General features: G+C 41.1%; 1 pseudogene; it reads left to right on the top strand.

The window, feature by feature from the left end:
- LOC141585368 (elongation factor 1-alpha 1 pseudogene) overlaps window positions 1–23,698 on the top strand; it is a 73,007-nt pseudogene that overhangs the window by 9,931 nt on the left and 39,378 nt on the right.

Raw genomic sequence — 23,698 nt, 5'->3', positions numbered from 1 at the left:
GTGGCTTCTGCTGTGATCATGTTCTTCAGGGAGACCTTCCACACTGCGTTACTCTATCGTCCCAAATGCAAGTGGTGATTATGTTGGCTAGAGATAAGTTGCTGGAAGGAAGAAACACTGAAAGGGAGGCAACTGCCAGCTGAAACTAGCAGGGGGACTTGGAAGAGTGTCATAAACGGTATATGTGCCGGAGGAGGCTTTGAGGGCTGGAGGCAAATTCCTGTGTATCTTAGTTTCCGGGAGGTTGCTAATAATGGAGTGTTCTCAGCAGAACAGGCTAATGTTTTAACAGGTTTTCAGAGAAAAGCAATGCAGCTTCTTAAACTTCACATCCACTCCATGCTCAAAATGGCCACACTTCAGATGTGCTCACCCTCCATAGAGGTGCTCTGGAGCCCTACACGGATTCTGATGGACTCTATAACACCTGTAGGGCACAGCCATGGTCTTTGTCACTAGCTTCTCCAGGCAATTTCCTCTGTCTTCACTCTCATCTCATCACCGGGATATATGTCTTCTGTCTGCCCAAATTCTTCCCACTCAAAAAGTGGCTCTGTGCCAGTGGGATTGTTTGCTATATGGAGAGCCTGCAAACCACTTTGGGAGTGAGCTGATAGCAATATATTTAAAATATGAGCATTTATCAGAAGCAGCAGATGGAGGCAGCAGAGTGGAGCTCCCAGAACTGAGGGCAGGGAGTGTTTCATTCAAGTGTAAAGGCACACCATCTAGACTCAGCTGGCACCAGCTCATGAAACCAGTGAAGAGAAGGAGGGGAAAAAAAGGCCACCTTTGTGCTAGGTTCGGAAGGTCACAGCGTTCCCTGACCTTGAGTCCTTGGTGCCTCAAAGACAGCATTCACTCTACGACTAGAAAAAACAAAAACCTTCCCGGTTGCTCTCTTTAATATTTTTTTTACTTCCTTAAAGCTTAGTAAATTGAAGAAAAATTCTGAAACTCAGAACAAATGGAAAAATAACTCATTTCATCTGTGTATGCATGCATTAATTCATTCAACAAATGTTTTTTACATGAATCAGGTATGGCAGAATCTATGGAATACTCTGGAGCAGAGAACAATAAGGAAGAAAGATACGTTATTGTATTATTAAAGATTAAACATGTTGAAAGTATTTTAATTTTAATTTTTTACCACCATCCCCTAACCCACCCCTAAAAGTAAAAATATATTTTCAGCCTCTTCTACTTAATATTTGAACTAAAAGAAGCATATGTTTTAGTGGTAAATTTCCTCAGGATACAAGTAACAAACAATGCATTAGTGGGAAAAGGACAACAAGATTAATTTCAAATCAGCTGTTAAAGAAGAGTACTGTGATGGTGGCATCCATTTGGAAAAGTCAGTTTTAACAGCTGATATGAGGTCTGCAAAAAGGGTCCCAAGTCACCCAACAGAGGGCTTATACATTATACCTATAACAACGAAACTTTGGGGAAATGCCTGCCTTCAGTTATTTTTGAGAGACTTTGAAAAGTGACGTTAGTGAATAAATCACACATTTCTTCATATTGCCTTTATATGAGAGTTTCAGAATATGAATCTTTCTGCTATTCTATATGGAAGGTGTGGATCTTTGGAACTGTGTAGAACTGTTTTCTGAAAAGTTCTCCCCAAATCTCCTGGTCAGAATTAATCACTCCTTCCCTTAGTTCCACCAGGGAGGTATAAAGTCACATTTAACGATGCCAAGTAATGTATGCAGCTGTTTCTCATGATGCATTGTGAATTTGCTGAAAGAACCTTTAGCTCAGTGCCTGGCACACAATTGACACTTGAGTATGTTGAATATAAGAGCAGAGATTGCAAATTGTTGAAGTTATAATGAAGAAAAAAAAAGTTACCAAATGTCCATTTTTATCATACTCTCTTCTGGGTAAAATAGATATATTGGAAACATTCCACTTTAATGGATGACAACAGCTTATTTACATGCTCTCACAGTTGTTGTTTTTAATTTTTAAAGTCATTTATTCCACAATTTTTGTTAAACATTTACTCAGTTTTAGATTGTGTGATTTGCTTTGGGGTGCGAAAGTAATTAAGAAGCATTCCTGATGTAGTGAGTAAAGTTAAAAAGAGAAGTTCGCTTCCCCGCCGCCACCTCCCCCTGGCAATAGGTTTACCACCAGAACACAGGGGTCATGAAAACTATCCCTAAAAGCCAAAATGGGAAAGGAAAAGACTCATATCAACATTGTCGTCATTGGACACATAGGTTCCGGCAAGTCTACCATTACTGGCCACCTAATCTACAAATGCAGTGGCATGGACAAAAGATCCGTTGAAAAAATGGAGAAGGAGCTTGCTGATATGTAAAAAGGCTTCTTTAAGTATGCCTGGGTCTTGGATGAACTGAAAGCTGAGCATGAACGTGGTATTCCCATTGATAGCTCCTTGTGGAAATTCGAGACCGGCAAGTACTACATGACTATCATTGATGCCCAGGACACAGAGACTTCCATCAAAAACATAACTACAGGGACATCTTAGGCTGACTGTGCCATCCTGATTGTTGCTGCTGGTGTTGGTGAATTTGAAGCTGGTATCTCCAAGAATGGGCAGAGCCAAGAGCACGCCCTTGTGGCTTACACACTGAGTGTGAAACAACTAATTGTTGCTGTTATCAAAACAGATTCCACTGAGCCACCCTATAGCCAAAAGAGACATGAGAAAATCGTTAAGGAAATCAGCACTTAGGTTAAGAAAATTGGCTACAACCCCGACACAGTAGCATTTGTGTCAATTTCTGGTTGGCATGGTGACAACACGCTGGAGCCAAGTGCTGACATGCCTTGGTTCAAGGGATGGAAGTCACCCATATGGGTGGCAATGCCAATGGAACCACGCTGCTTGAGGCTCTGGACTGCATCCTACCACCAGCTCATCCAACTGACAAGCACTTGCGCCTTCCTCTCCAGGATGTCTATAAAATTGGTGGTATCGGTACTGTTCCTGTTGGCCGAGTGGAGACTTGTGTTCTCAAACCTGGTATGGTGGTCACCTTTGTTCCAGTCAACGTTATAACTGAAGTAAAATCTGTTGAAATGCACCATGAAACTTTGAGTGAAGCTCTTCTGGGGACAGTGTGGGCTTCAATGTCAAGAATGTGTCTGTCAAGGATGTTTGTTGTTGCAACGTTGCTGGTGACAGCAAGAATGACCCACCAATGGAAGCAGCTGGCTTCACTGCTCAGGTGATTGTCCTGAACCTTCCAGGCCAAATCAGTGCTGGCTATGCCCCCGTACTGGATTGCCACATAGCTCACATTGCCTGCAAGTTTGCTGAGCTGAAGGAAAAGATTGACCTCTGCTCTGGTAAAAGGCTGGAAGATAGCCCTAAATTCTTGAAGTCTGGTGATGCTGCCATCGTTGATACAGTTCCTGGCAAGCCCATGTGCATTGAGGGCTTCTCACACTATCCACCTCTCGGTTGCTTTGCTATCCATGATATGAGACAGATGGTTGCCGTGGGTGTCATCAAAGCAGTGGACAAGAAGGCTGCTGGAGCTGGCAAGGTCACCAAGTCTGCCCAGAAAGCTCAGAAGGCTAAATGAATATTATCCCTAATACCTGCCACCTCAGTCTTAATCAGTGGTGGAGGAAGAACCATCTCAGAACTGTTTGTTTCAATTGGCTATTTAAGTTTACTAGTAAAAGACTAATGATAACAATGCATTGTAAAACCTTGAAAAGGAAAGGAAAATGTTTTGTGGACCACTTTGGTTTTCTATTTTGCGTGTGGCAGTTTTAACTTACTAGTTTTTAAAATCAGTGCTTTTTAATGGAAACAACTTGATCAAAAATTTGTCAGAGAATTTTGAGACCCATTAAAAAAGTTTAATGAGGAAAAAAAAAAAGAAGAATATAAGGTCATACTGACATGGGATGGGCCAGTGTGATGGATGTCCAGTATGGTGGGTGTCCTTATGAAAAAAGGACAGACGGGGATGAGGAAAAATGTCACATGAAGACAGAGGAATAACACAATGCAACTACAAGCCAAGGAATACCTGAGATCACCAAAAGCTAAGAGAGAAGCGTAGAACAACAGCTCTTCCCTAGAGCCTTCAGCGGGATGGTGGCCCTGTTGGTACCTTGACTTCGGACTTCTGGCCTCCACAACTGCAAGACAACAAATTTCTCTCTTTTCAAGCCAGAGAGAGGAGACTCTTGCTCTGCCAGCAGCTGAGTGCACTAAAAAGGACTGGGTTATCACTACATTTAGGGAAGCTGAGACAGCACCATGGAAGGAAGGAACCAGGAAATCACCAGGGACAGAGAAGGCAACTGTGTCACCCTCAGATGGACGGCTTCCTTCCTTCAATTGAGGCTTGAAGGAAGTTTTAGAGTTTATCAAGCTGTCTTAGTTCATTTGTGTTGCTATAAAGGAATACCCAAGGATGGGTGATTATAAAGAAAGGAATTTTATTTGGTTCATGGTTCTGCAGGCTGTATAAGAAGCATGGTGCCAGCATCTGCTTCTGGTGAAGGCTTCAGGCCACTTCCACTCATGGCAGAAGGCAAAGGGGGGCTGGTGTGGGTGGAGATCACATGGCAAGAGGAAGGATGCAAGAGAGAGGGGAGGGAGATTCCAGGCTCTTTTTAACAACCAGCTCTCTCAGGAACTAATAGCAAGAGCTCACTCACCACTCTTCTCCTAGGAAGGGCATTCATCTATTCATGAGGAATGTGCCCCCTGTGACCCAAACACTTAGAGTAGGCCCCACCTCCAATATTGGGGATCACATTTCAACATGAGGTTTAGAGGGTTGAATATCCAAACGATAGTACAGGCAGATAAAGTAGGAAAGGCATTGGCCCCTCGAGAGTTTGGAAAGTTTAGGAGTCATTACTGATGACTGGTGGGCACTGATGGCAGGACAGCTCCAGCATTTGGTGGATGAAGGCCAGATATGTGAGATGCGCTGCTGTGCTATGATTTAATCTTATACAACAAAGAATAATCCTGTATCTATCCAGCATGATGTTTGAATGTCCCACAAGATATCCATGTAGGTGAAAATGTGGTTATAACTATCTGAACCTAAAACCTAATTCATGTCACATATACACACAAAGCCTACTCTACACAATTTTAATAAAATCTGCATTTTCCAGAAGTATGAATCCTTTATGAATCAAAGGAATATTCTGTTTTGCTATCTTCAGAACGTTGCTGAGAGCAGTTTACCGTCTTGGAAAATCACATTGTGACTATGTCATTGCTCGTGGTATTTGTGTGCTCAATGTAATATACCTGAATCAGTCTTGTATCTGTCAATCCCCAGTGATTCTAATCAAACATCTCATTACTTTGTTATATCTTTAAGTATAGTTGTACCAACACATTTAAATAGAGAAATAGGGAGGGATAGCATTAGGACAAATACCTAATGAGTGTGAGCCTCAAAACCTAGATGATGGATGCAGCAAACCACCATGACACATGTATACCTATGTAACAAACCTGCACATTCTGCACATGTATCCCAGAACTTAAAGTATAGTTAAAAGTACAATAAAATAAAAATATAGAGAAATAGATATTTTATTTCATATTGTCTTTTAAAATATTGTAGTGAAAGCATTATACTGAATTATTTTTAATTATGAGTATAGATGGTATATGTTAAGCACAACATTTATTTCCATTGTAAAGTGCAGGTTAATGTTATTTAATATATGCCAAGGGGAGCAGGGGCCTGTAAGGATGAGAGCCAGTGAGACAGGCAACGTAGGGAAGAAGAACCTTTCAGGCAGCACTTCTGAAACTTTAATGTGTACATGCGTCACCAGGGGATCTGGTTCAAATGTGGCTACTGCTTCAGTGGTTCTGGAGTGAGGCCTGAGAGTCTGCATTTCCAACAAGCCCCCAGGTGATGCTGATGCCGCTGGCGCCTGGGTCACATTTTGAGTAGCAAAGTTTTAGACAGAGGGGATTGCAGGTGCAAAGGTTTGAAGGTTTGGTAGGGTTTTTCTGGGAAACAACCAGTGACTTGGCATAATCAGAACACAAAATGCAAGGCGTTACATGAGAGTTGATGAGACAGTCAAGGGAGGCAGGGTCAGAGCACACAGGACCTGAATCCTGTTTAGGTTTCATTTTGTAGACCATGGAGCACCCTGCAATGATTCTAAGTGGAGTTCTATAATTTAGCTCTCTCTGCCACCATGTGGGATGGCTTTGCTGGACACGGGGAGTCCGTTGAAGAAGCTTTTCCAATTATGTTGCCAAGAAGTAAGAAGGACCTGAACTGAGGAAGCCACAGTAAGAAAGGAGGGAAGAAGATAAGCTTGTTTTTTTACAGTTCAATTTCCTGAGTGTTGGAGATGATTGAGTGAACTGTGAAGAGGAGGGAGGTCAAGGATGACTTGTAAGTTCCTGACTTCCTGACTTGTGCACTGGGTGTATAATAATGCCATTGGCCAGCACAGGGAGCGCAGAAGGAGATGCAAGCTTGGGAGACAAAGTTTGGGGTGACTGGCTTTCAGACACATGAATTTGTGTCTTATCAAAAACCAGAAAGATATCCGTTTGGACTTTGATGTTAAGACTTTTATTAAAAGTGTATTGTGTTCCATGATAATGAGCATCACTCATATAGGTGTGTTCATTTGCCATGCTTCTGTGGATTTCTGAGAGTGGAGGGGAACACGTGCAATCCCCATAAGCTGGTTGGCTGACCAGCACAGGCATTAGGATGAGAAGAAAAGGAGAAGTGCTAACTTTCAAATACATTAAGTGTTCACTTTGGGAGGCCAAGGAGGGTGGATCACCTGGAAGTCAGAAATTCCAGACTATCCTGGCCAACATGGTGAGACCCTGTGGCTACTCACAGTACAAAAATTAGCTGGGTATGGTGGTGCATGCCTGTAATACCATACTTGGATGGCTGAGTCAGGAGAATTGCTTGAACCTGGGAGGCAGAGGCTGAGATTGTGCCACTGCATTCCAACCTGGAAAACAGAGTGAGATTCTATCTCAAAAAAAAGGAAAAAGAAAAAAGAAAAGAAAGTACATTAAATGTGTAATCGACGGGGTGTCAGAAAGTAGGAGACACAGGTGGGATTAATTTTCTGCTTCCCAGGGTGGTCTGTCTTTCTGTCTCTCTGTCTGTCTCACTTACATAACACACACACCACCTACACTGCTGTCTTTGCTATGCACCTGGTTCACAGATGTTTGTAGGGTGGCGAGTTTGAGGTGGTCCTGTGAGACCAAAGGTCCCAGTTCACGTATTTAACCATGTCTCACTCTATGCCGCTAGTCTTCATTGAGTGCTAGGGGCCAGGTCCTCTTAAACAACACAGCTCTAGGAAGAAATTTTATAAATAAGGAAATGGAGGCTTCTAGAGACCAGATAATTTGCCTCGGGTCACACAGAGAGAAGAAAAGTTGAATCTAGCCTGATCCCAGTTCTTTTCTCATGGAGGCTGCAATTCGTTTCCTCTAACCTCTCCCAGTCCTACTGAAGTAAAGCTGTCTCTAAAATGCAGCGTGCTGGTTCACACCTCTGCACCTCAGAGTACTTCTGCTTGGAATCCTCCTCTCTGATCTTTAACTGCCAGAGTCCTACCCGGTAATCACCACATCTGTGAAGATGCCTCTAAGCCTCCTGACTTGATGCCCAGTATGTATTTCCCGTCTTGCACATAGCATGCTGCACTGTCACCATGTGTTTACAAGTCCCTTTCTCTCTCGAGGCTGTGGGCTCCTGAAGGGCAGGGCTCATGTCTTAGTCCTCTTCCATTGTTGAGCCTAGTCCAGTAAAGACTTTTGAAGTGAACTGGTGTGCTGAGTCATTAGTGGGTTCTCTGTCAATTTCATGGATTGTAATAATGCCTGGAAAGTATAAGCCTATTTCTAAAGAAAGTCAATGCTAGCAATGGACAAAAAAGTGGCTTGGAGAATCATAACTTTTAACACATTATTTACATATACAACTTTTTATTAAAAAAAACAGGTTTCACAGTGGAATCCCTTCCTCCTCCCTTCTGTCATCCCTCACCAGTAATATTAGGCTTAATTATTTAATTTAGTGGGAGTCAATATTTAAAGTCTAATTTTTATTAGAATTTTAATAAATAACATTTAATAACTACCAATGACACTTCAGCATATAGGAACACTTAATTCTTAACATTATTAATTTTTAAATAGAATCTAATGGAAACAATTACTCCACACAGAAGGCTATACCTTGACCAAGTTCGCATTCTAATTCTTATCCTTGGTTCTCTTTGTATTGCTCATGTCTGCTGCTTTCTTTCTCTCTTTTCCTATTATTTCTTGAGTGGGTTTTGTGTGAAAGAAGATGGACTTCCTTCAGGCCTACAATAAAGTGAAGTGACACTGACTTAAGAAAAACAAAATATAATTTATTTTATTACACAAGAAGATGTAAAATGTCTACAAATGAGCAGATTTGGGTTTGAAGATTAAACTTCATCATTCACATGCTACATTGTACTGTAGTGTGTGTTTAATTTTATCATAAATTTTCAAGTATTTTTAAAACGTAAAGTGCTGTTTTCTGACTTTTGTAATTCAGATAACATTCTGGAATAGGGCACAAACAGACAGACAGACACACACACACACACACACACACACACACACACACACACACCCATATCTACCTAAAGCCACTGCATTAATTAGGATCTTTAGGGAATAGTCACCCAGATAACCTCAAGCAGGCGTCCCCAAACTACGGCCTGCGGGCCACATGCAGCCCCCTGAGGCCATTTATCCGGCCCCCCGCTGCACTAAGGGGCACCTCTTTCATTGGTGGTCAGTGAGAGGAGCACAGTATGTGGCGGCCCTCCAACGGTCTGAGGGTACAGTGAACTGGCCCCTGTGTAAAAAGTTTGGGGACACCTGACCTCAAGTAATATGTTTATTGTAAGATGTTTCTCCAACTGAGGTGACTATATCTCAAGGGATTACATGGCATTAGCCAAAAATTATGGGAAGTAACTGAAACAGAAAATATGGCATGTCTCTCTAAATTATCCATTTTAAATGAATGAAACATTTTTTAATAAAAAATAATACTGATCTCTTAAGGAGGAAAATGCACATGGAATTTTGAAGATGAAAACATGAGACTGCAGAGAAATGTTGAGCTTGTGATAAGCCTCTTGGGCTATATCCCAGACTGCTAGTAGTACTAAAACCTTTTCTGTCATTTAGTAGAAAAGTCAGAAAAGTGTCATGTAAGATTCACATAGAAATAAGGACAATCACAAGAGCTGCACAAGAGTTGATATTGGAGACTGGAATGCTACTCAAAGAACAGAGTTCCCTCAAACATCCAAGATGGTCCTGAGCAACTGAATTATCTTAACATCAACTTAGCAGTAGAGTGCCGTTAGGTAATGCTGGCAAGGGTATACGTATAATCTGCTTCAACAGCCCTTATTCCCACCAGCCAACTGCCCTTCCCACCTTTTATTAGCTTTTTGTTACAGCTGTCTTATAGTTTTTGCCCACTTCTAATTTCAGTATACGCAATGGCTTTTCACAACATTTACAGTTGACTTTCTCTCTGGGTATCTTCCGCTTCTGTTCCATCTTCCAAATGCTCAAACCAATTAATGTAATGGTTTACATCTAATGGTAATGCATTGAATGTAAAAAAAAAAAAAAAATCACCCGAAGAGGGCATATCATTCCTTCAGTTAATCTCCAATATCTCCATTTTGACACAGATTTTGTGCCATGCTATTCACAGAGCACCAGCCAGAATACAGGTTGTTTGCCTTTGAGTTCACTTCCCACTTTTGGCAAGGCTGGCTGTTTGTTCTGTAGCAGGATAACACAGCTGAAGAATTGAGGTATGTCAGCTTAAGGATTCACCACGGTCAGTCTCTGCAGAAGACCATGGAAGCGTGTCATGGGCATTCTGACCCTTGCCTTCTTCAAAATAGCCCCACTAACATGTCAGAAACTGATTCCTTTGGAAGGATAAACGAATGGTATAAGCAGAAAAGGCTTTGAAGGCTTTGGAATGAATCCCAAATTATAAGTAGTTACATAGAAATTTAAAGAACGGAGTCTGTTTGGATAGATGTCCTTTGTAATGCAGGTATCCTTTTTTATTTATTTTCCTTTCCTTTTTTTTTTTTAAGTTTTGTATTTCAGTCACAGTGGTTTCAGTTACACATACTTCGTAGTTCGCATTCCACCATTACTACTGGTACATACAAAGCCTCCTCAGTCCTTTAGTGCTACTGTAACAAAATAACAATGGCTAGGTAATTTATAAAGAACAGAATTTTATTTCTCTCAGTCCTGGAGGCTGGGAGTCCGAGATATAGATGCCAGCAGGTTTGGTGTCTGGTAAGAACCTGGTCTCTGTTTCCAAGGTGGTGCCTGTTGCTTTGTCCTCTGGAGGGGATGATGCTGTGTCCTCACATGGTGGAAGAAGTGGGAGGACCAAAGGGTGCTTCCTCCAACCTTGAGGTCTAAAGGACCTAATGCTAATACCAGTTTTTAGGACGAAGCTTCATGACTTAACTACCTCTTCAAGGCCATGCTTCTTAATACTGTTGCATTGGGGGCATGAAAACATTGAAGCCCTAGCACCTCCCTTGGTTGGTTGGTTGATTGGAGTCCTTTTCACAATCTCTGATAGGGGTTGTAACCTACTGCTGGAACTTTATCATAACGGCAACAGCTGATTTCATATATTGAACTTGCTAATTCTTAGGTAATTCTTTCATACGTTAAACCCAGAATAACTGTCCCCTAATGTCCACAGTTCTTTCTTGCAGAACCATAGAGAAAATGTTTACTTCTTCCCTCAACACAATAGCCTTTCAACCCTATAAGGTTGGCTATTAATATACCTGAGTCTTCACTTTTCTATGTGAAACACAGTCTGTTCTTTCATCAGTTCTTCCTATGATGTGGGTTTAAGGCACTTCACTACCTAGCCACTTCCCCTCAGACACCCTCTAGTTTGATAATGTCTTTTTAATAATATACATATCTAAATATTTTAAAATAAATATGCTCTGCCAATGCAGAACATGATGGGTGCAACCTTGCCCCTCCCTTCCCTAGTTTTGGTTTTTATAAATGTATCCTAAAATTTGTATCAGTCTTTTTTGGAAATAATATCGCAGTTTTGACTCTCATTGAACTTTAAATTTTTTTTCAAGTGAACTCCTGTCAATTCAGAGCTTTCCTACCTTATATTTAAGTAGTTGATTCTTTGAACTTAGATGCAGAACTTAACATTTAACCCTATTAAGTTGTATATTGTTAATTTCATTCCATCCTTCTCCTTTTCCAAGGTCTTTTCAAATTTGATTCTTTAATATTGTTTATCAGCTTTACCTCCAACTTTCAGTCATGTAAAACTTGATAGGCAAAGTTTTTATTGGAATTCACCCAATTCACTGATTAAGATGTTTACAATTTTAGACTAGAAGACAAAGAATCACTTCTAGTAGTGGCTCTCAAATTTTAGTGTGCAAAATAATTAACTAGGACATTTGCTAAATTTGCAGACCCCTGAGTCCCATTTCTAGCAATTTTGATTTAATAAGTCTGGGATGTGATTCCGGGAATGTGCATTTTTAACTAGCAGCACATTTGATTCTGATGCTTTTTGTCCTTGGCCACGCCTTTAGAAATATCTTCAAAATTTTCCTTTTGGTCTAAGTTGACATTAACATGTTCATTAATTGTAATAGGGTGCTGTCTTCTTAGCACAGTGTTGGACACATGATTAATACTGAATGAATGGCTGAACAAAAGAAAGAATGAAGGGTGGAAGCAGTGCTCAGCTAATAATTCAGCTGTATTTCTTCATTTTAGTCACAAAGCCAATATGATCAGCTTTTTAGTGCTTTGTTGTTATTGAATTATATTATGTCTTTGATGTTCCCCACTGGGGGAAAAAGGAGATGTATTTTGTGTGACCTTTTCTTAATGAACATATGTTGTCTCTTTGTGATCATTGCTTTCCTTTCTAAGTGCTCACAAATCATCTGCTTAATTCTGCTGTCTAGAATTTCATTGAGAATTAAAAGGAGTGTCACATTTAAACCTGGAAATCTCCTTTTATGAGTTCTTGCTTTACTTTTAAGAAATTAGGGCACAGGTATAGTGCTTTACTTATTTACTATGCTTTAGGCCATGTTAGTTCTCTTTCATGTCTTAATGTTTGCAGATAAATGAGAACCCAAGTACCGGACACTTTGACAAAATAAAAATTCTTCTTTCTAGAATTTATACTTATAAAAACTTTCAAAATCTACAGAAAGACTCAAAGAACATTACAGTGTTCTTTAGGGCAACAATTATTAGCATTTTGCTATATTTGTTTTTTTATATCTAGCAAGATAATATAGCTAGCTAGATTTTCCCTTCCCCTGCCTCCTGAACCAGTTATTTAGTCTCCTTTAGTCGAGAACAATTTCTCTGCACTGCTTTCTGCTTTTCAGGATGGGTGCCTGAATTCTCTGATTATACTTCTTGGTTTTGTCTGTTTTGTTTAGTATTGGCTTTTGAACCACGTGAAGTTTTACATGTTCAAAAAATAAAATGAAAGAGGATTAAAAATAGTAAATTTTAAAATTTGCTCCTAAAGGAGAACTGGGCTGGTATATCACAGTGTCCATCACCAATTTTAGGGAACCCAGAGAAAGCTGATCCAAAGTACAGAAGAGAAGGAAGGAGGCTGGGTGGAAGAATACTAGACCACTCTGAAGGTTCGGGAAAATTCAGCAAGGTCATCGGGGATTTCTCCAGATAAAAAGCAGCTATCAGATCAGTCCCCGCTCCCAGCAAGAGGCCTGCCCCAGTAATCCCGCTGGCTCTGTTATCAGCTGGGAGCAGCCAGGGCAAGGCGCCGGCCCGGTGGTGCAGTGCAGCCACGGATTTCAGATCTCAGCCGGGGATCTGTTGGGGGTGACTCTCAGGGCTGTCAAGTCAGGGCCCAGCCCCTTTCAGGGGGTGGCTGTCTTTTGATTGAGCCCCAACTCAGGAAAGTTGTGGTGGGTCCCCACTGAGGCTCTGTCAAGACTTCATCACAGCTGGACCTCCTGCTCTGCTCTGCTCAGTCCTGCTTCCTGCCTTCGCTGCCCCGGTGGTTGATTTTAAGTGCACCCTCTAATAAGCCACCTGCGTGCCCACCTGCCAGCACTGCTCCAAGCCCTTATTACGCTGTTAACACCTATGTAATCCTCACAACGCTGAGGTGGGTGCTGTTATCGTCTTCATTTTATGCATAAGGAAACTAGGGAACAGAAACTGGCTAAGTGGCTGCCCAAAGGTATTCATGCCCCCGGGAGGTAGCAAAGGCTTCCCTCAAACGTGGGCATGCTGACTCCCTGCCGCCTCCTTACCTGCCACTCACTGCTCTTCTCCGTGACACTGAGATTGCTGTTAGCATACTCAGTATCGTAGTCCTATTATATTTTCCAGATGCTTTCCTAAGCAAAAACGTAGGAAAACTTCCCGGAGATTTAGCGTAGGAGGAGATCTGCCCTGATCGTGTGAAGGCAGTTCCAACCTGAATCTTTTCATCCGCAGGGCTTTAGCTCCAACCTGGAGAACCGGCTTCACCCTCTAAGCTGCATTCCCCAGCCCTGTTTTTCTCTGGCAACGTGATACACCTGCCACTATCATTCTGCAAGAGGAAGGAATATGTACAGCACAAATAACAAAATGAGAAATAAATCCTCTCCTCTTCCCTAAGAGAAGAGCTAGTTCTTGCTTCCTGACCTATTTGAGTGCACATTCAGGGCTTGCATAACGCAGCTAAACTAGCCTGTTTAGCATGTATGCATCTGCTCTGTGTTCCACCAGCTCTTTAAGATGTGACATTTAAAAATCTTCAGAACGCAAGGTTGCGATAGCCATTTCCATAGGGAGACTGAGGAATTATCAAGACTACGGTTGGAATTTAGGGTAGGGAAGTCCTTCCATTCCGATAAGCTTCTCAGGCGTTGGAAGGATAGCCAATTGTCCTAGTTTTCCTTGGGACTGATAGGTTTCCCAGGATGAGGGACTTTCTTCTCTGAAACTGGGAGAGTCACAGGTAAAGTGCAACAATTGGTCACCCTGCAATGGACTTCATGGCCCACATTGCTATGTTACAGAAATGCCTGCTCCTCTACTGTAACTGCTTTGTATTGTTATTTTTTAAATGCTTTTATTTAAATTAATCTAGGAAATTCCCTGTAGAAACTATGGAGATAAAGGAAAAACTAAAACACTCAGTAGCTCATTATGCAGAGGTCGCTATTTAAACCTTTCAACATCTTCTGCGTGTTTTTTTTTTTTTTTTTTTTGCGTGTGTGTGTACACATATATTTTATACATCTGAAACTGTGCAGTAAGAACAATTCTGTATGCTGATTTTCACTTAGTGTAAGCATTTTCCCATATCAGTAAGTGTTTTTTGAAAACGCCATCGCCGTTGACTGAATAATTGCCATTGAGGATGTACTATATTTAACCATTCCCTTATAGTTCAGCATTTAAACTAAGTTTTGCTGTTAAAGATAATTTTGCTGTGACCATCTTTGGGTTTCTAATGGTTTCTTTTGGAGTGGTTTCTAGGACCTTACTGGATGAAAAGTTATGGGCTTAAAGCTACTGAATCCTATTTCTAAAATGCTTCTGGAAAAGGCTGTAAGTCAGCAGTGGTTAATGCTCACTCCACTGAACCCCTGCCTGCACTGAGAATTTTTTCAATCTTCACTAATATTATGAGTTTTTAAAAAACGTTATCCTAGACAAGCTTCACTTCTTTGTTTACCAAGGAAGTCCAAACCCCTTTCATATGTTTCTCATTTGAATTTTCCAGAAATTGTTTGCGCATGTACTTTTCCAGATTATTTATTGAGTTTTAATGTCTTGCTTCTCAATTTCTATGACCTCTTTACAAACGACAATAAATCTTTTTAGGTCATAATTGTTTCAAATACTTTTTTTGACTCACTGTTTAACAGATATCTTAAAAATACAGACCTTCAAAATGTTTAGATGTTTATAATCTTTAAGCAATATTTTAAGCCCTGCAGTCATATACACACACATTTGGTGGAGGTTTATGCTTTCTTTAAAAGTCTCTTATTTTTTTTTTCACTTTTAGCCCATCTGTGCTGACTTAAAATTATTTGTTAGTATTTGAAAAGAATATGTGTAACATATACGTAATCATAAAGAGAAAAGGTAAAACAAAATTACATGAATACATTAATCCACCACCCAACTTAAGGACTAGAAGATACACTCCATGTTCCTCCCCAATCTCAGCGCCCTAACGTTCCCAATATGGAATTATCATCCTGCCTTTGCCTTTGTTATTTGATTGCCTTTTAAAAACTAGTTTTATTATATATACGTTTGTGCCTGTAAGCATGTTTCGTTTTAATATTTTTGAGCTTTACAAAAATAGATTCTTCTTTCATCTCTTGATCTCAGTCTTGCTTTTTTTCAGTAAGTACTATGTAGGTTTATCCATCTTTTATGGGAAGATGTAGTTCATTCATTTTCAGTACTGGATAATATTTTTGTTCATTTCTCATGTATATATGTATGTATGTATTCATGGTGCATATGTACAAGAATTTCTTCTAGAGAAATAGCATACTACATTATATTCTTATTACATGTATTATGTGGGAGTGGACTTGCTGGGTTGAAGTGGATGTGCATGTTCAATTTTACAAGCCATTGCTAAACTGTTTTCCCGAATGGCTGTACTAATTACATTCCCAACTGTAGAATCTAAGATTCCTGTTGCTTGACTTTCTTGCCAATACTTTGATATTTTCAAGTATTGAAATCTGGTAGCCATTTTTCACCCAGTAGATTTACACTCAATTTTTAAGGCTTATTGGTCCAAGTTCTTAAAGTCTGAAAAGTAGTTCTCAAAAACAAATCAAACATCTTTTTATTTGGGCTTCTCATGTCTCGTGGGGTCGGACACTTAACAAGCTGTTCATAATATGTCATGCTGGGCCTAATGTTCAGCCCTTAGAAGAAAAGGCTGTATCAGCTGGGACAAGTGAACAGCAGACAGAGTTAGGAATTAGGAAGCTCGGGCTCTAACCTGCTTCTGTCACCGAAGCTTTGCAGGGCCCCCATATGACTCATGTCCCCGCTTCGCATCCTATCTGCTCACTAGGCATAACAGAGCTGACCTTCCTCCCAGCCCCGCCGTGAGGATGAAATCCTGTTGTGGAGCACTTTGAAATCTTTGGATGAAAAGCACGACAGAAGTGCCAAGTATGATTGTTACCCGTGCCAGCCACACTAGAAGACAGCATAAAAATAGGAAGCAAAGAAAATTCCATTTTACAAAAGCTTCAGTGAGAAAATTGGCTGGTCAGAATGTCATTCCCTGGTTTTGGTTCACATACACGTTGTCTTTTATAAAATTAAAAGAAAAAAATAATTGTACACATTTTTGTCTTTGCCGGGAAGAAGCCCTTTGATCACCATCCCTGTGCTGCCAGGTGCGTCACTGATGCAGAAGGAAGATCAATATATGAGGAGACCCTGTGGAATCAGTTCTTTGTAGTTGCTCCCCGATTTCTGTTTTTCATAGCAAGAACTCGAAGCCATAAAGTCTGAGGGAATGTTACAGGTTGAGGATTAGGGTGTCTAAACCTTGACATCGTCACAACGTAGGATCTGAGACACCTTCAGCTGAAACAGAGACTGTGCTTTCAGAACTGTCCCAGCCCCAAACCTCTACTCCAGTGCTCTCAGATCTTCCATCCTGCCCTCAACAGGAGAACGTGAGAGTTGCAGATTTAAAAACCTAACAGGGAACCTTTGCAGCAACCTTTGTCATATTAGGAATCCCAAAATAAGGTGAGTCATGCCTGTTAGTGTATGCCTCCATCCTAAAAATGACTTAGCTGTAGTTTTAATAGCTTATATCCATCTTGGCATAATGCTGTTAGTGAGTTGTGATGAGCTGTAATCACCTCTCCTTATAAATTGGATAGACTGTGGAAACAGTTCCAAACCACAGAAAAGACATTTCAAACTCTGAGCTTGCTGCCTGATATGACACTCAGAGAATTTAGAATAGGAGCTTTGGATGCTGTTGCCATGTCTTTACTGCCTGTCTTTTATACTGGAGTTTTAAAAAGTCAAAACCCGACAGGGTGGTTTGGTTGCTGCACCCCACTGAGAAGCTGAGAAAGTAAAAGGTAAGGGGGTGTAGCCATGGGCTTCTAAGGGGGACGTGAGTGACACAAGTCCACCCACAGCAACTGTTCCATGAAGTTATGAATCATATTGTACTCAACTTGTAATTTCCACCCAGGAAGGGAAAGCTACTGAGCACTATTGAAATGTTTTGTTCAGAAGTTTCTCGGAGGGAGGGTCCTCATAGTATTTTATGGAATAATTTGCATTCTAATCGGCATAATTAGATTATTGCCATAGAATTCCCGTGGTATGACTCCAATAGAAATACTTTCCATTAAGAAACAAATACTCTTTTTGGGGGGAAAAATGTCCATCCACTGTCATATCCAGTCACATGACAATCGCTATTTATTCCTCTTCGTAACCCCATGAGAAGGGTCATCCTCACTGGATTTTCAACTGTTTAACTGAAGAAATTAGTTGAAAAGTGGAAATAAGACCTGGTGATAGTTTCTTCATCTGTCCACACCTAATAATGGGTTTGACTGATTCTTCTATTTAAATTGGCAGACTATTTACACCTCTGTGAATTACACTGTTCCTATGGTCTTTCTTTAAATTTGTGTGCGCGTGTGTGTGGTTAGAACTGTCTGTAGTCAGGCTGAAATTCAGATCCCATCTTTATAATTCTAATTTGTATGATATGAATTTCTCACAATGGCAGGATAGTGGATTATCATGCAGCCTTGAAATATCACACCAATTAAGACAGTGGCGAGCCATAGGGAAATGTGAAGTGGAAAAGAGTATGAAATTATATCTGCGCCATACTTCCCAAGTGCTTAAATTGTGCATAAAGAAGCATGGGCTGAAAAGGAAACATGGAAAAAAGAAACAGATGGTTGGTTGAAATGAAGGGATTATGAGAGTTCCCTCTCCACCTTTTTATTATTTTGTTTTCTATTAACACTCTTACAACATTGCTTGTGTAATAAACATGATTGTTAAAATTATTCAGCTGGGTGATTAACAGTAGCTGAGATATGAAATCTACTTAAGTGTCCATCAACAGATGAATGGATAAAGAACATGTGGTATATATACATGATGGAACATTATTCAGCCATAAAAAAGAATGAAACCTGTCATTTGCAGTATCATGAATGAGTCTGGAGGACATTATGTTAAGTGAAATAAACCAAGCACAGAAAGACACATACCACATTATCTCACTGGTATGTGGAATCCAAAAAGTGGATCTCATGGAAATAGAGTAGACTAGTGTTACCAGAGGCTGGGAAGGGTAGGTTGGGGAGTGGGGAGAAGTTGGTGAAAGGGTACAAAGTTAGAATTAGGCAGGAAGAAGTTAGATGGGAGTGAGACAGCAGTTGTAGTCTGGGTGCAGTGGCTCACACCTGTAATCCTTGAACTTCAGGAGGCTGAGGTGGGCAGATGGCATGAACCCAGGAGTTTGAGACCAGCCTGGGCAACATAGCAAAATCCCGTCTCTACAAAAATTTAAAAAATTAGCCAAGCATGGTGGCACGTGCTACTCAGGTGGCTGGGGTAGTCACCTGAGCCTGGGAAGGGCCAGGCTGCAGTGAGTCATGATCACACCACTGCACTCCAGCCTGGGTGACAGACTTAAGTGTTTTTGAAACCCCATCTCAAAAAAATAAAAATTAAAAATAAGAAAAAAATAAGAGTAGTTACGTTAGATAAATTCTAGTGTTCCATTGCACAGTAGGGTGACTATAATTATTTTGTATTTCAAAACAGCTGGAAGAGAGGAATTTGAATGTTCTAAACACAAAAAAATGATAAATGTTTGAGATGATGGATATGCTAAATACTCTGATCATTAAACATCATATACAGGTATGGAAATATCACATGTACACCATAGAGAGGTACAATTATGTATCAATTAAAAATAAAAGAATAAAATTATATTTCAAAAAAGTATTTGGTTACAAGGGAACATCTTCCATAAAATGAATAAAATATGAGTTACAGATCCTTTCTCATGCAGGGCACCTGTGAGAGCCTGGGTTGCTAAGAGTGATAGAGTTCCAGGTGGGGAGAGGAAGCCGGGTTACAATCAGGAAACATTTCTGTGTCAGCGTTTCTGGTAAATTGCTTAAAGGGATCTCAGAAGAAAAGCAACTAATTCTCCAGCACTCTTGTAATTTGTCATGATATAATTTCTCATTCTAAGTAAATATTCGCTTTCATGCCTAATTTTGTATTTGCAATTTTGCATTCTTTTTCTTAAAGAGGGCTCCCATAATTGTGTAAGGCTCATGCCTCACAAAACCTGAAGGTGCCTTTGGTGAGGTGGGTCATCAGAACACCAGCTGAGTGTCTCGCAGTGTGAAATCTAGCACTGGATTTCATCCCTGACTTTTATCACTGTGAGTGACCTGAGCAGACTGCTGCTGCATCAGGTGCTCCTGTGTCATCACACTTCCTAACTGTACTTCTGGGTCCTCCGAAGCTGTTCCCAGTGCTTAATCGTAAGAAGAGCAGCTCCAACTACCAGTTCAGAAGCTCAAGTACAAAGAGACCTTAAAGATCGTGTCCAGTTACTCTTCTGATGCTTGAGTCTTCTCCTCAAGAGGCATCTGGGCCTGGGCTTGGACCGCCTTGCCTCAGTCAACCCATTAGAAAGGTCTTTCCTTATTTTGAGTCAAAACCAGTCTACCACTACTGGCATTGCTCTATACTTCCAGGCTCTATAGAAAATGTCTAACCTTTCAGATGAGAATGGCAGAGGAAAGTGAAAAGAAAGAAACTTTTGTTGTTCCTCGGCTTCCCAATTAGGCACACAGTTAGGGGTTTTTTAATACAGTGCTTGATTTAATCTTCTCATTCATTTTCTGATGTATTATTATTTTATTCTAGGGTTCCCAGAGGTAGTAAATAAAAATAGAGGATGCCCAGTTAGATCTGAATTTCAGATCAAAACAACTAATTTCTAAATAAAACATACACTCCCAAAAGTATGAAATTTATATGTCTGTGAACAAGAGATATGGAATTGTCATGTATTTTACCTGGAAATCCTGTTGTTATACTCATTTTAGAGCTGAGGAAACTAAAGGTCAGAACCCAGGTCTGATCTTGAGTGAAGCTGGAATCTAATTCCAGGTCCTTGATTTTAAAGCACCACCCTGTGTCCCACAATATCATACAATGATTTAGGATCTGCCTCCTACCCACCCCCAAGAAAAATGTGAAATTGTCTTTAACTCATTAACTTGTCTTTAATGAAGAGCTACCAAAGTTATAAAAATAAAAGAAAACAAATGTATTCTCAACTAAGAAAAGACAATCTCCAGGAAACTAGTGCTTCATTTATTTGACACTGTGGGCAGAATTTTGGGGGAGAAACCAGCACGATCACAGCACGGAGTGGACACTGGAGGCATGAGATGTCCTTGAGAAAAAGGCTAGAAGAGAGGGTGGGACGTCTCTTCAATTAAAGCAGCTGTTTTCCAGGGTCTCTGGAAAGTTCCCTCCTTTGTTGTGGCGGTCGGTGGTGGGGAAGGGGAGGCTGGGACCCTAATGCATGACTTTCCACCTGGGTGTCACTGGCACCTGATGTCCTAATCATATTTCCCTGTCACCTCTCAGTGCTGATTTACTTTCTCCTCCTCTTCTACATGCTGCAGAACTAATTGCCTGCCTAATTGCCAAAACGAATTGCTGTGACATTCATTGTTCATCTGCTCCTTTCTCCGGCTCGAGCTCAGGCAGGTGGCTCCCATGAAGGCAAGGGTGGAATTATTCCTGCTTTGGGGCCAGGATGCTTCAGAGTGATGGCTCAACAATTATCTTCCTCATGGAGGCAGACCAAGGAATCACCTTCCTCACTGAGGAGGGGATGATCATTCTTGGCAGGGGTTCACCTTCTTCTGGTGTGAGATTGGGTTGCTTTGACAGTTAAATTGTGAGTCAGTTAAATTGTACTTTTCAGGGAGTTCCTTTCTCCCATTTAAAGATTAGGATTAGATTTGTTGGTTAAGAAACTGATCCAGAGATGTGAGACAGCTCCATGCTGGCCACATGGCTCATTCATGGTGAAGTTGAATCTGGGGCTCACATACCCCAATTCATAGCCCAGGATGATTTCTACTGCACCACACCACAGCTGTTGCAGTTGCGCTAATTACAGTTTTCCATTTCCTTACAAACTTTTATTAAGCCACTATTGAGTAGCATGTCCTCATAGGTAGTGAGAAAAATATTTATTGAGTTGTTATAAATATTAAACTCAATTTTTTTTATGTAATCCTTAAAAAGGGCAACATGACACAGGTGCTATCCGTCTCCTTATTTTATATCAGGGAAAATTGAGGCAGAGGGAGGTTAATTACTTGCCCAGGTCTGACGCCAGATCGCATCCTCTTACCCCGACAAGGCCATGTGCAGAATCCTGCTGACAGCTTCTGGATTCCGATACACAAAAGAACCCGTGAAGACGACTTGAAGGTTGGAGCTAGAGCAACATGAAACTCATCAACCAGCTTATGCAAATTATTATGCAAACTCATATTATTGAGCCAGGAATCACGACAGGCCCTTTCTTCCAACACTGCTGAGATAAAAGCAAATGGATCGCAACACTAGCTTGGGGTGAAGTCTGGGAGCTCGGAAAAAATTCCTGGGATTTTCCGGACAGTGGAAAAGACAGTGGGCTGGAACTCAGGGACCTGAGGTTTAGTTCTGGATCTGGCACTAGGTAGCTGTGTGGCCCTGAGAGGACCTGTGAGCCTCAGTTTCTTCAACTGTGAAATGAGATGAGACTCGGTGCTCTAAAAGACCACGGCCATTCTACGCATTTCGGATGGCATGTCCAAGATGGAAGCACACAACGGCAGAGGCTTGTAGTGACCTTCAGGACAGCTCTCCAGTGGCTGCAAATAAAAGTCTTATTGTTTGGTTCTTGGTCTTTCCCCCCTCTCAGTGACAGGAAGAATAATAAAAGCAATGGCACTATTGTGTGAAATAAGCGTTTTCTCATCCAGAAGAAAACATGACATGTACAATAGCAAACCATTTGGAAGCTGAAAAAGTCATTAATTGTATAATTCATTGAACATGATAGGAAAAGTGAATTATGATAAAGAAGGACTGAAAGTTAAAAAATGGAAATTTTGTTTAAAAGTTGAGATGTTTTTTAAAAAAGGGGAGCATTGAAAGGTGATTAATCTATAGGAAAAAAAGAACTATTTCAGACACATTTAAAAATCCACCATTAGAAGAGTACCAGAAAAATAAAAAGAAAAATTCAGTTTGTCCGGGGGAGGGGAAAGCTGTCTTCATGAAAACAGAGGTTTTGAAGAACTTTTGTCATCAGCTTCCTTTCCGTTCTCTGGTCGATTTCACAAAGCCTGCTGTGACCTTTCAACTTCCAAATGCTTGCAGGAGGGAAGGCTGATAAAGTGTGAGTGGAAAAAAAAAATGCATTTTCAAGATATGGGATTGCTAATGGAGCATGACAGGGTGTTAGTGATGGAGGCCTTGGGAGGAGAGGGCAGAAGATATGGGTTTGAGGCCCTGACCTACTCTGCCTGCTGTGTGATCTTGGGCAAGTTCCAACCCCTCTCAGGGCTTCAGCGTCTTCCTAATTACATGAAGCAATGGGATCAACCACCCCCATGGCCCTCTCTAGTCTGTACGTTTGCCTTTCTAACTGCAGAGCATGATTAAAAAAGAAGAAGAAATGGAAAGTCAGTGGTCTTTAGGTTACTAGTCAGTGTAAAATTCAGAACATCTATTTTTAAAGTGATGAGTCTTGGGTGTGGTGAAAATATTCATATTTGGGGTCAGAGACTTTTTCTAGTAGAATCAACTCTAGAGCGTTCAGACTTGCTCTCACGCCAAAGAGGAAGTGGCTGTAAGCTCTTCTTCTCTGCTGCTTTCTTTGTTCATGGGAGTATGCAAATTTTTCTGGCAACACAGAAGACTGAACACAGGACGCCTGAACCCCATGAAGCCATAAGGCTTAGCATGGGCGTGGTGGGTGAGCAGCCCTTCATCTGTCATTCAGAACTCCGTGCTGCAACACAGGGGGGAAAAAACCTTCTGCTCCCCGTTTCAACCTCAAGGGCAGAGAACACAGGCCGAGTTGCTGTTCTTGTCTCGCAATCTGGAGGCGAGAAGTCTGGAATCAAGGTGTCGGCAGGTTTGGCTCCTTCTGGGAGCTGTGAGGGAAGTATCTGTTCCAGGCCTCTCTCTTTGGCTTGCAGATGGCCGTTGATACGGTTTGGCTGTGTCCCCACCTAAATCTCATTTTGAATTGTAGTGCTCATAAACCCCAGGTGTCAAGAATGGGACCCGGTGGGAGGTGATTTAATCACGGGGGCAGTTATCTTCACGCTATTCTCGTGATAGTGAGTTCTCAGGAGATCCAATAAGGGAATTTTCTCCATTTTACTCACTCCTCTTCCGGCCACCGGCCCCCGTAAGAAGAAGGATGTGTTTACTTCACCTTCGGCCATGATTCGAAGTTTCCTGAGGTCTCCCCAGCCATGCTGAATT

The sequence above is a fragment of the Saimiri boliviensis genome, chromosome 8 (genome assembly GCF_048565385.1).
Source record: "Saimiri boliviensis isolate mSaiBol1 chromosome 8, mSaiBol1.pri, whole genome shotgun sequence".
Classification (NCBI taxonomy): Eukaryota; Metazoa; Chordata; class Mammalia; order Primates; family Cebidae; genus Saimiri; species Saimiri boliviensis.
This window is presented reverse-complemented; position numbering and strand designations above follow the sequence as displayed.